The following is a 12,152-nucleotide window of genomic DNA, read 5'->3' as shown; positions in this document are numbered from 1 at the left end:
ATCAATAATTTGTGTATTGCACAATGTTTTACTAGAAAGGTATATTTCCATACATTTTTACCTAGTATATGGTGTGACTGTAATGTCAAAGTATTTCAAGTACAATAGACATGTTCAGGAATGAACATGTCTATATTATGTTTACATGTCTACATGTCGATATTTTTGCTGCTGCAAAAATATCGAGAGCTTGCATTGCAGAGACCAAGTCGGCATATATACTTTGACAGATAAAGTTTTATTCTGTAAATTACATTTAATTCCAGAAATAAAGAAGTTTGATATTTGAACAAAATATAAACTACCTGGTTTTATCCTTCAGGCGATAAGGAACACTTAATCAAACGAAAAGACGATAATGAAAGAATTATTTAATTTAGTAAGTGATTGGTAAATCAAAATATAACCTTTGGTAACAACAATATGCAAGAGGCTCTAGAAATGCTTTATTTTCTTAGGAGCTAAAAATAGCAATTTTTTTTTTGTTGAAACTGCATTTCTAATTTCAGAAATGTGACTACACGTGTCTGAACACAGACTGCACTGACATTGAACTAAGACCCAAGATTGCTATTGATGTTTTACTATTAATAGATTCCTATGTTTTGGCCTGCTTCACCCTCAGCGCACAACACCACAGCGTCCTGAGCTGCTGCAAGGTTTTTCACACAATCACATCATGCAGCCAAGATAATCTTGAAGCTCTTTTGGTAAAATGTTTCTCTACAGTTATCTGTTTGTTGGAGCACGAAATATCCTGCTGAAGTTTATCCTGCTGGTTTTCCCGGCCTCAAATGTCACATCTTGATGTTTCTAAAGTTGAAAGCTATCAGAAGAGTTATTTAATAAAGCTTGCGAAACAAGAAAAAAACAAAACTATTTTATTTTTAATTTAAATTTGGTTTCAGATAAAGTTGCACAATATATCTTGAATTCATTATCTCAATATTACCTCAATATTGCTCAAGAATATTGCATCGTGAGCAATATTCACGATGCATGGAGGGCAATAATGGATTCCAGAAGTTAAGAAATTCCGTTTTGCATGCTAATGTGATATTCTGCCAGTTGGACAGAGTCTCACAGCAGCAGATGCTCTCGCTCAAAATGTTAGAGGAAGAGAGGAAAGAAAGACACATCACATCCAATCGTCATTGTTTTTAGGCTGGTCACAATAACAAATTCTGCTGGACGATAAATTGTTCCAGCAGTTATCGTGATGAACGATAATATTGTTTTCAGACATAGGGGTAACTTCCCGAAGGACTGTTGTGCGCATGTCCCCACCAATATTTTCTGCACATTTTTTTCTTTATGTGAATGCATAAAACTGCACGATGTATTCAAAGCATTAACAGTTAGTTCAGGATTTTTAAAAATTCTTTTCTAAAACATAAACGGCAAGTCCGCTCAGTGATCTAATGGATTGGACGTCACGTGACTTCCTGTGTGCGCCGGTGGTCGGAGGAAATGACGCAATAAAGGAAAGAATCTAAGAAAGGTTTTGATATCAGTTGCCAACACTACGATAGCAAGATAGCAAAGTCCAAAGGGATCACATTTCACAGGTCAGTAAAAGCTTCATTGGAAATATATATTTTTACATGCTATTTTGTGTGGGAAATGTTTTTGCGGGGGATTTTTGTGTTAATTCCTGATGCATTTGAAACAATTTCTGCTCCGCGCTCCCGAAGCTGTTTACTGGTTGCCAGGGCAACGGGTCGTCACCCGTTTTTCCTACATCTTTCACCTGAACTGACTGCGTCATGTGTTCGCCATATTCAGAGCAACCATCAAAAAGGATGGAATATTTCAGAAAGCCAAAGTTTGTTATGTTTAAACCATGACCCCTACAGCGACAATTAAGTAAAGTTAAATTATTGGGCAATAAAAAAGATTAAATAGCTGTGTACTCTCTTGTATCTTTTGCAGAACTGACGGAAACCAAACTTTAAGAGCTTTAAGCCAAAAAAGTTTTTGCATCTTTAATATTTTGCTGTATTAAAGACAGATCACATCTCATCTGCCATGTGAAAGTCACCAGGACAAAAGGTTTTGCCAACTGAATCAGAATCGCATCATTGAAATTACTTCAGTTTTAACATATTTATATTTTGTAGTCTGTTTCATACCTGCTAAAAGGTTATTTTTTAAACGTACTATTAATCTGACAAGCCTGATCAGAACGCATGTCCTCGTTAATTGAATAAGACTGTCTGACATTCACATGTAAGTTTTGGCTTTATTCTTAGCACTGAAAAAGAAAAGGTCTTTCACTAACTGTGGTTGCATCAGCGCTCTGGCCTCCCACCGGGGCTCATCCTCGTCCCCACCACGCAACGCAAAGTTACACCCCTGCTTTCAGACCATTTTAAAGTAATCTAATAGTAATGGGAAGACACAAGAACACAAGATCAAATATCAGTAACTTTAAATTCTAATGAACATTTAACACTGGAACTGGAAAATCTTTTAAATATCCAAAATATATAAACAAAACAAATTCTGAAGTCTTATGGAAACAAAACTGTCCTTCAAAATAGTTAAGACCAAAACACCAAGCTTAAAATGTGTATCCTCCAGTATTTGGTAGAAAGTGAGAAAAAGAGATACATCAAGCTAATGGAAATTATTGAGTTTGTTTTAAACTCATCATGCGATTAAGTGATTTATTGATTATTGCCACAGACCTAGTCATCGTAATATTTGCCAATATTATTGTAATCGTAAGACTTTCTAAAAATGGGTAGCCCTGATTTTAAAGTGCTACAGAATCCAGGAAGGCTTCAATTTCCTTCTGCACAAATGGCTTTACCAAACATTTCATTTAACCCCCCTTGCATTTATTACCAATAATACCAAATGGATCATCAAACACAAAACCAATCCTTGTAAATAACTGTGGCCTCTGCTGGAATGTGTGGTAGGAGTTATTGGAGGAAAATGCAGTTTTTCTTTTTCCCTGTGGCCGTTTTGAATGCATTTCTTCATTACCATGAGGCAGTGCTATTTCCTGGAGCGTGAGTCTTAATGGGATTAGATGAGGAGAGGAATATGAGCTGAAATGAAACACCGCTCTTTATTGCATTTGGCCTTCAACCCAGGCGGGACAAATGGAGCATGCTGTGAAGTTAAGGAGACCCTCAATAACAATCAAAATAGAAGTAATTAAAGAAAAAATTCATGTACATATAGAGTGATTACTGAAAACATTGACATAAAGCTGACAATATCACCAAACATTGTCAGTTTGATGATCTTACTGCTGATTTTATTGATTTCTTTTGCCTTTTCATCCCATCTAACAGAAGTCAAGAGGTTTTCGTTTCACATGAACGCAAAACAAAAATGACTGCTGTTACTCCAAATGGAGATTAATTGAGATAAGTTTGAGTCTGGGTTCCTGCAGGACTAAGAGGTATCATGTGAGCACAGTCGTGAAGGAAATGATTGTAAAAAGTGCGGCGTGAATTTATTTTCATCCTCCTCAGTCGATGCTTTGCAGAACCACGCTGCTAGTGTTTTGGAAAATGTCTTGTGGAAATTCACACAAAATCAACAATTCCCTGCACTTTTTTGCGCTAATAATTGGGAGTTTACTGCAGATTTTTCCTCAAAAACTTTCTTATTCTATTATTTAATTGATGTCAGATATAGTCCACGATCTGTTCAGCGATTAAAAAGTCACATTTACCATCATAAATAAGCACAAAATTGCAAATTAGTACCACAAACACAAATCACAAAAAGAATCATAAAATCCTGGAGGGACTGAAAAGATATTCAATATAAATATTTTAATGGTTTATGAACAAGTTTTATAAATACATTCTGACACAAGAGGATTCATGATTTTGATTTGACCCAAAACAAAGATGAGTTTGACGCCTCTGGTTTTGAAGGAATGAAAAGGCAAAACAAATTTGATTTTTTTTTTTCTACACATATTTTAAATCACAAATGTCCCCGAGTACTCAACAAAAAAACTTAAGGTGTCTTTTTATTATGCTAATGTTGAAGAAAATGTGTTGGAGGGCTGCCATGTTGAATCACGTTAGCAGGTTGTACAATACAAAATGATGATCTGTGATTTAAAAAAATAGATTGACTCCTTTTTCTCTGGTTTATGTTCTACTGTACAGCTCTGAAACATTTAACAGTTAAAATGATCAATTCTCCGGCTTTACTTCTTATAAGTATATGTGTAAATAAAATGAACGTTATTCTTTTATTCTAAGAACTACTAACATGTCTGCGAAACACCAAGAAAAAATTATGCATTCTTAAGAAACTGAAGGAATTGATTGATATAATTTCTCAGTAAAAGGTTAAAAACTACATTAATTTGATTGATAAGATAACATTTAAGCACACTAAGTGTTTAGAATCTAGAGGGCCACATACAAAGCTGTGGCGGGCCGGATTTGGCCCACAGGCCTCGAGTTTGACACATGCTCCAGAGAATAAAAACAAGATTCTTTCATAACTCAGGCTTTCATAATTAATCCGTCAGAGGGCTAGAGTACGGTTAGCAGAGCGTGTGGGATTGTAATCTGTGAAGCAATCTGACAGACATACGTAGAGTGTGAGGCAGATTCGCAGTGGCAGGAGAGGAGACCTTATGATGCTGGAAAATAAATCTGAACAGACTCAAAGCTGGTAACAAATCTTAGCTTTCAGACGCCGCACTGCCGTTCCTTCAGGTTCAGACACTTCACACGTGGAAATATTTGATTTCCATCAGCAAATATGCAAAGGCACACTGTAATGTAATGCAGTAATATCTGCAGGCCTTCACTTTGCAGTGAATCTCGTTGCTAAAAGACACTTCGGGTTGCACTGATGCTGTTGTCAGTAAGGATTTGGAAAATACAGCCAGAGCTTGAGAGCAGGCAGTGCTTATCGACGCACACAGCAAAATTAATCCACACTGTGACAGCTGGACTCTGAGAGCTTTATTTGACTGTAAATTAGTCAGATGGGGACATTCATCAATAACTGTTAAGCAAAATTAAGTAAAATGCAAAATAAAGTAATTTTTTTCTTGCTGCATAATCAGATGATTAATTTTTTTCACAGCCTGCAGGAAGTGTGTGGACATCTTTGAATAATGTATTTGGTAAAATAACACTCATTTTTTTAGAGATATTTTTGTAGCTTTAGCAACACTGAACCTGCTTGAATCATCTGTAGAAAATACCTGGAGCATAGATTAGCTGTACTGTAAAAAAAAAAAACACAACACTGCATCTCTTCTGCGTGACAGTGATAAAAAGATCCAAAGTCTCTGGGGAGGAAAAGCAAACAAAGCTGGAGTTGAAGAAGAAGTCAGTGATTACTGAAGCTGAGGCATAGAGACGAGACAGAAAACATCGTCATTGTAACCATGGCAGGCAGCACAGGCAATGCATCAGAACATGCACCGCAGAGAAGGAGGTGCATTTCTGCAACAGGAAAATGCTCAAGTCTGACCAATGTATTACAGTGGTAAAGAGCCAAAAATGTGGGGTAATTTTGATGTCCTGTAGCCAAAAATCATATTGGTTTTTACTCAATCAAGTCAATTTTCAAATCTATGCAGCAACATTAGCATCACAATGCAATACTTGTTTCACATGGTTTTCTGAGAATCCATCAGGACATAAAGAGATGGAAAATTTTGCACAAAGAAGTTGTAATGTTCAATTCTCATGTACATGTTTATTTCTCAATTTGCAGAAATACAACTTTGTGACATTTAATTCATATACTCTGTCACTGAAATTCCAAGCAGAAATTTTGTATTTATTTGCAGAAAATAAGAAATGGTGAAAATAATAAGAACAATGTTTATCTGTCGCTAAAAGACGAGCTCGTTTTCTGGTAACAAAGTGACAAATTTTTGCTTTTACAAAATTTACCAACTACATTTCTTTTGTACTAGCAGTTAAGCAGAACGTTAAAAGAGCTTATGTTTTATAGACAATAAAATTACTTATTAATTTAGTGTTGATAGAGGAGCGTTTTTTTATCTGGTGACAAACTGCCATGAAGTATAAATTACATTTTTACTTTAGTGTTGAATGTCTGTTTTATAAAATATTTTCTAACAATGTCAATTTGTTTTAAACTTTTCTGCAAAATTCACCAGCTGCATCATTCTTGTTAAATAATAAGTTTCAAAAGTTTTAACAATAACAATCTGTTGCTAGGAGATTAATTTTATAAACAATTCTGGCGAGGAAGTGCCACAAAGTAAACATCTGATTTTTACTTTTGCAAAATTTATCAACTGTACATTTCTTGTGTCAAAGCAGATAAGCAATATTTCCAAATATCGTATGGTTTATAAACAATAATTCATTTGGTGATGAGCATTTTTTTCTGGTAACGAACTTCCACGAAGTATAAATAAAATTGTAACTTGTGTTGAATGTTTTATATTTTCCATCAATGACAAAAAAAAAAAAAAACATTTTCACTTTTCTACACACAATTCACCAAATGCACAATTGTTACTAAGTAGAACAGGATAAGTATTGTTTCAAAAGAACAGAAGAAATCTTACGTTTTTTTGAACAATATCAATCCGTGGCGAAGAGATTAGCTTGTTTACTGGTAACTAAGAGCCTCAATGTAAACGTCTGATTTTTACTTTTGCTTTCCGTTCTCTTAAAATGTAGCCACTGCATCGCAGTTCAACTATTTCCTATGCCAACATGGTAAATATGTTTTTTTTAAATTTTTTTGTTTAATACTTTCCTTTTGGATAGGAATAGATCTATTGGATCTGTTGGAGTGGAACATGACGCACATATCCCTGAATCTCAAACCCTTTTTCTTTTTTAGAAACCTAATGGATTTTGAAGTGCACTTTTAAGATTTTAGAGCATAACCAGAAACCATTTATTAAAGGGCAAAGAAGGGTGAAGTTGGGCGGTGAAGCATAAAAAGGATCTGATGTCAGATTTCTGAGCTTTTATGAAGAAACATAAATACCTGAGACTAGTTATTGTAGATTTAATAATTAAACATAACTAAAATCTCTTGTTTTTTTTCTGCAAACTATAAAGCAGACCTTCCTTTTTGGTTAACAGTGTCATAGAAATGTATAGAGAAAATACTTTTTTTTTTTTTTGCTCCAAATCTTCTGAAGGATGGATGATATTTTTGCATGACGGTAATTTGTAAAATGGACAGGAAAGTATTACATGATCAAGAAACCAGGACACCGAGGAGACTAAAAGAGGCTGTGTTTACCTAATGATTAGGGGGATGGAGGCTCTACTTTGTCTGTGCAACTAATGCAGAGCTGCAACCTAATGTGGAGATAAATCACCGCGGGCCCTGCAGTCATTAAAAACACTGAAATAAATCCTTCAAAACCTTTTGATCAAAAGCAACGGAAAACATCGAGTCGATGCAAAGCATCCTCGTGTCCCGGACCACTAATGGTGCTGCACAGTTCTCATTGTATCAAGAAGCCAAGAATTGCATCAAAGACACTTTATAGCCCAAAAGTTGGAAATGGAGGCGATAAACAGCGAAAAAGTGTGATGTTGTTCAACATGAGCACTGAGAGGAGGTGCGGCTCTGCAGGATTGTCATGGGCTAAATTCAGAGAAACATCAGAGAGAAGGAAAGAATCTAACATCTGGTTCTTGGCACATCTATTTTCACGTAAGCAGAAGCACAGTAACAACCAGTATATGTGGACTGTGATACATTTAAACCAATTATTTAATATATATAGAGTGTCTAAGAAAAGTGTTGACATACCTTTGATTCTCATTTGCCACATAGTAATTAGAAAGTATTTTTTGTGATTGGCCAACGTCAATTAGTACATTATTGTGAAGAACAAAATAATAATAATAAAAAATGTTATGCAGTTATTTTCAGCCCTTTTGAGTCAATAATGCTCAAACTCTACCAGTTCTGCATATTTCAAAATAAATGGAAATTTTCTCTACGAAAGAAATCGGTGTTCATGTTGAAATTTAAAATATGGCTTCTCATTTTATCCCAGTGTGATTATTTTGAGTACATTGTCCAGGTTCTGAAATTCGGTGTAAATGAAATTAGACTTTTTTAGTAATTAAACTACCATTAAATTAAAATGACTACATATTTAACATGTTTTCTGATTTTGCAGGGACAATAAAATGGAAATTATTGCTATGAATGAAAAGCGATTGAAATTTTCTGTGGGACTGCAGATTATTAGTAGTTCAACTTCTAGTGAAATTAATGATAGCTGCTCTAATTACTATTGCTAGTATCCTCTAGGGATGCAAACTAACAGAAACAGAATTTACTGATGTGTTCATTAGTTTTTTCTTTCATTATTATTACCATTTTAAATTACACATTGAAGCTAATTTAATTTTCTTATATCACAGTTTATATAGTTCCTATTGTTTATTGGTAAATAAACGTAAGACCACCTTTTTTATGTCTGTTTCTAAAACCTCTCTGTATTTTATGGAAGTGCACTGCAACCATAAATAGATCCTTCTGTAAAGCCACACTTCACCCAGGCGGTTGAATAACAGTGTCGTCTATACATTAATTTTTCATAAAGCCAACTCAGAACAGAAAGCTGTGCACAGCTGAGAATAAAACTACAGAACTACTAACCATACATGAATGTTGTTTTTTTTATCATTGAGAAGCACAATTAAATTCAAAATTTGTTTAATCTTGACATTATCTAAGTCTTGGTTCTGGAAAAATATTATAAGTGAAATTCTACCTAATCCTAACACGTTTTAACAAGACATTTTTGAACAAAATAAAACAAGAAACTAAGGAAGAATGAAGCTGTATGGCAACACAGACTGAACAATAATGAGCACAGGAAACCGAACAGAATATGGCAAAACCTAAATGAATATAAATAACAAAACACAAACAATCAAGGATCATAACCACCAACCACTGAGTTTGCATTTTAAAATATACTTGCTTGAATGACTTTGAAAAGGTTACATTTAAAAAATTGATTTAAAACATTTGACTTATGTACATAAGAATGAACATATCTTTATTATCTTACACTTTCAACTTAGCAACTCAGGTCAACTGGAATATTTTAGTGTAGTTTTTCTTCTGCTTGGTAAGATTTTGTGTTTTTTCAGTTTAGTTAGCAACTTCAGGTAAGTTGAGGTAATTTTATTTACATAGCACAGTTTCAACAACAAAGCAGCTTAAAGTGCTTTATGTGAATTAGAAGGAAATACAAACACAGCAAAACCAGATGAACGAGAAACAAGCACAGCAAAAGAAAAACTACACTTCAAAATGTTCCAGTTGATCTGGGTTGCCTATTAATAAATAAAAAAACAATGAGAGTTCATTTACAGGCTTTCGATCTGTTCACACATTCAACTCAAAGAGTCAAAACCCTTTAAAACGTATCCATTGCTGCTGACTAGATTGAGAAGATATCAGGGTTTAGAACCGGGAGAATCGTCTTAGAGAGGATCTCACGCCATTCGCTTCTGCACAGGTTGCAATTCTCAGACCTGATTTCCAAGACAAAAATCGAACGGCAAGCTCCACATCCAAAGCTTCAATCGGTTCTGCTGAGCTTTCGCATACCTGCCGGCGGTGATAAGGCCAAAGCCTCGACGCAGCACATCAGCTCGGTACACGTGATAAATCTGCTCCGGATGTGATGCTGTGCGGGGATATTTGTCTGTCTATGGTGAAGCAAGAACACAGACTTGAGTATTAATGTCAGCTGATGCAAACTTTAAAAAATGAGGGATTATTTTTATTCAGAAGTTTGATGCAGAGTGTTTTGTGAGCAGGCATGTATAAGCTCTATTTTCCTCTGACAGTGCTTCTTTCTTCCTGCCTGCCTGACTAATCATATTCTATTTTAAGCGATGATATATATATATTTTTTTCTCTATTTTTGCAATATTTCTTCTCCCTGAGCTGAGATCATGGATCCTGCTGATTGGGAGTCTGTCATGCATTTGCTGCTTCGGTCTTAAAGATGCAAAGACGTGCGTGATGACAGTAGCACATTTAATGAGCCAGCATTACATACCATAGGGTGATGCTTGTAAAGGTGCATTGCCAAAGAGTAAAGGCAATAATGTGGGTGATTTGGCATCAGCTAAAAAACAAACAATGGTGGATCATTTTTCAGTCACAATTTCTGCATTCATTAAGAAATGCCTCTGTTTCAAACAAGATATATAAGATATATATAATTAGAAATATACATAATTCATTTACAAACAAAATATTTCCATTTACACAGATTTTATTTTAATAGTCCACTTCCGGTTAGTGGCAAATGAAAAATGTGTATTAGCTAAATATTCATAAATAAATAAATGTTTAGCTTCCATCTAATTACTTTGGTTGCTAACTACATTGAATTTAATCTTAACATTTAGTTGAAGCTCAATGTTTGGAGCTAAATATTCAGTTTTAGAACTAAATGTGTACTTTTATTGTGTTTGGAGCTGAATATTCAATTTGAAAACTAAATATTAAGTTTCCTAATAACCATAAATAACACAATTAATTACCAAGAAAAATAATTTAGTTTCAAAACTAAATATTTGCATCTATTGTATGTATTTAGATGCATATTTAGTTTGGAGCTAGATGTTTAGAGCTAATTATTTAGTTTCAAAACTAATTTAGTGTCAGTACTCAATATTTACACTTATTGTGTATATTTTGCTGCATATTTAGTTTGTAACAACCTAATTTTGTTTGGAGCTAAATATTGAGTTTGTAAACTTAATATTTGATTTAGAGCTACATAATTGTAGGCTATACTTTGTTTTAAAACTTAATATTTATAAATATTTAGTTTTAAAACTAAATATATAGCCTGTTAGTGAATATAAAACTTTAAACTGACGTTATAAATTAATAACATGGTGAAAATCTGACACCAAAAAATGAAACCCATTTTTTTTTATTTTGTGAAAAGCTAAATAACCCGAATTACTTTTGGTTGTCTAACTTTACAAACAACACCTCATATGTTTTGAGATCTTTTCTGGTGTTTGCATGATTGGAAAGAGCCACAACTGATCAGATTTGCTGTTTGAGAAAATTAATGATGATTTTAGATTTTCTCCTCACTTAGTTTATTCAAAACAAAGGTCTCAGCTGTACAGGAAGTGCACAGCCTTTCTGGAGCAGCGGACCGTCTTAAGCGCCAAAATCAGCAATTTTACGAAACGTTCATCTGACTTGATGTGCTGCCAGTTACTCACATGTCTGTCTGCCTGGGCGCAGAGATGAAAATCACATTTGATCCACTTCGATAACAGAACTGGGTCATGATTTGAGAAATGTTCCTCGCACCCCAGCAGGGAGAAACACAAGCTCACAGAGAGACACGGTGCTCTCTTTGCCAGCTCATAGTCTACGGCCTGCCAGCAGCTCCTCTGTTGCAAGTTATTTTTCTTGGGAGTTAATCGTGTTATTTATGGTTATTAGGAAAAAGCGGTCTTGTCACTACCAATTCCAGTGGAAGCGCTCAGAAAATTTGAGGAAAAAGGTCATGGGAGGAGAAAATTTCTGTTCAAGTACATAGTTTGTGAAATTACTTTGTGGATATGAGGTTAAACTGCACAATGTGAATGAATATTTTATAAAGTGCTCAGAAACACTAAAAAAAGGAAAAAACAATTTTATGTTTTGTCATTTTTAAAGAGGTTGATGAAGTGGAAGAAATAATGAGCACAAACATGTGACTGAAAACATCTGTAATGGATATTATTGCTAACATTGTCTTTTGAGATATTTATGAACATCAGTTTTCAAACGTTTCCACACATAATGAAGTGGATTTAGGTCTGGACTTTGACTGGGCCATTCTAACACATGAATTTACCATCCTAGAGATTCTCTAGCGTCATTTAGAGAAACTCATCCTTGCGCCTATCTTTATTCGCATCAATTATTGCAACAGGTTTGCCAAAAAAAAACAACAAATCAAAACAGCTGCAGCTGATCCAGAACGCTCCTGCTGGAGTTCTGACTAAAACCAGGAAGTTGGAGCACATCACCCCAGTTCTCCACTGGCTTCCTGTAGCTCATAGACTTTAAAATACAGTTAGGTCATAAGTCACTGAACGGCTTTGCATCACAACACATTAAAGATTTGCTGTTATCATAGCAACCTTCCTGCC

The 12,152-nt window shown here is 34.7% G+C and overlaps 1 long non-coding RNA gene across 3 annotated transcripts in view; it reads left to right on the top strand.

Annotated features, from left to right (window-relative positions):
• Positions 1 to 1,471: 1,471 nt before the first annotated feature.
• Positions 1,472 to 12,152, top strand: part of LOC129368203 (uncharacterized) — a 44,916-nt gene continuing 34,235 nt past the window's right edge. For all 3 annotated transcript variants that reach the window (XR_008606808.1, XR_008606810.1, XR_008606811.1), the window contains exon 1: positions 1,472 to 1,568. This is a non-coding gene — a long non-coding RNA (uncharacterized LOC129368203). The remainder of the gene's footprint in view (positions 1,569 to 12,152) is intronic.

Source organism: Poeciliopsis prolifica, unplaced genomic scaffold (assembly GCF_027474105.1).
Source record: "Poeciliopsis prolifica strain line A6 unplaced genomic scaffold, Auburn_PproV2 SCAFFOLD018, whole genome shotgun sequence".
Lineage (NCBI taxonomy): Eukaryota > Metazoa > Chordata > Actinopteri > Cyprinodontiformes > Poeciliidae > Poeciliopsis > Poeciliopsis prolifica.
This window is presented reverse-complemented; position numbering and strand designations above follow the sequence as displayed.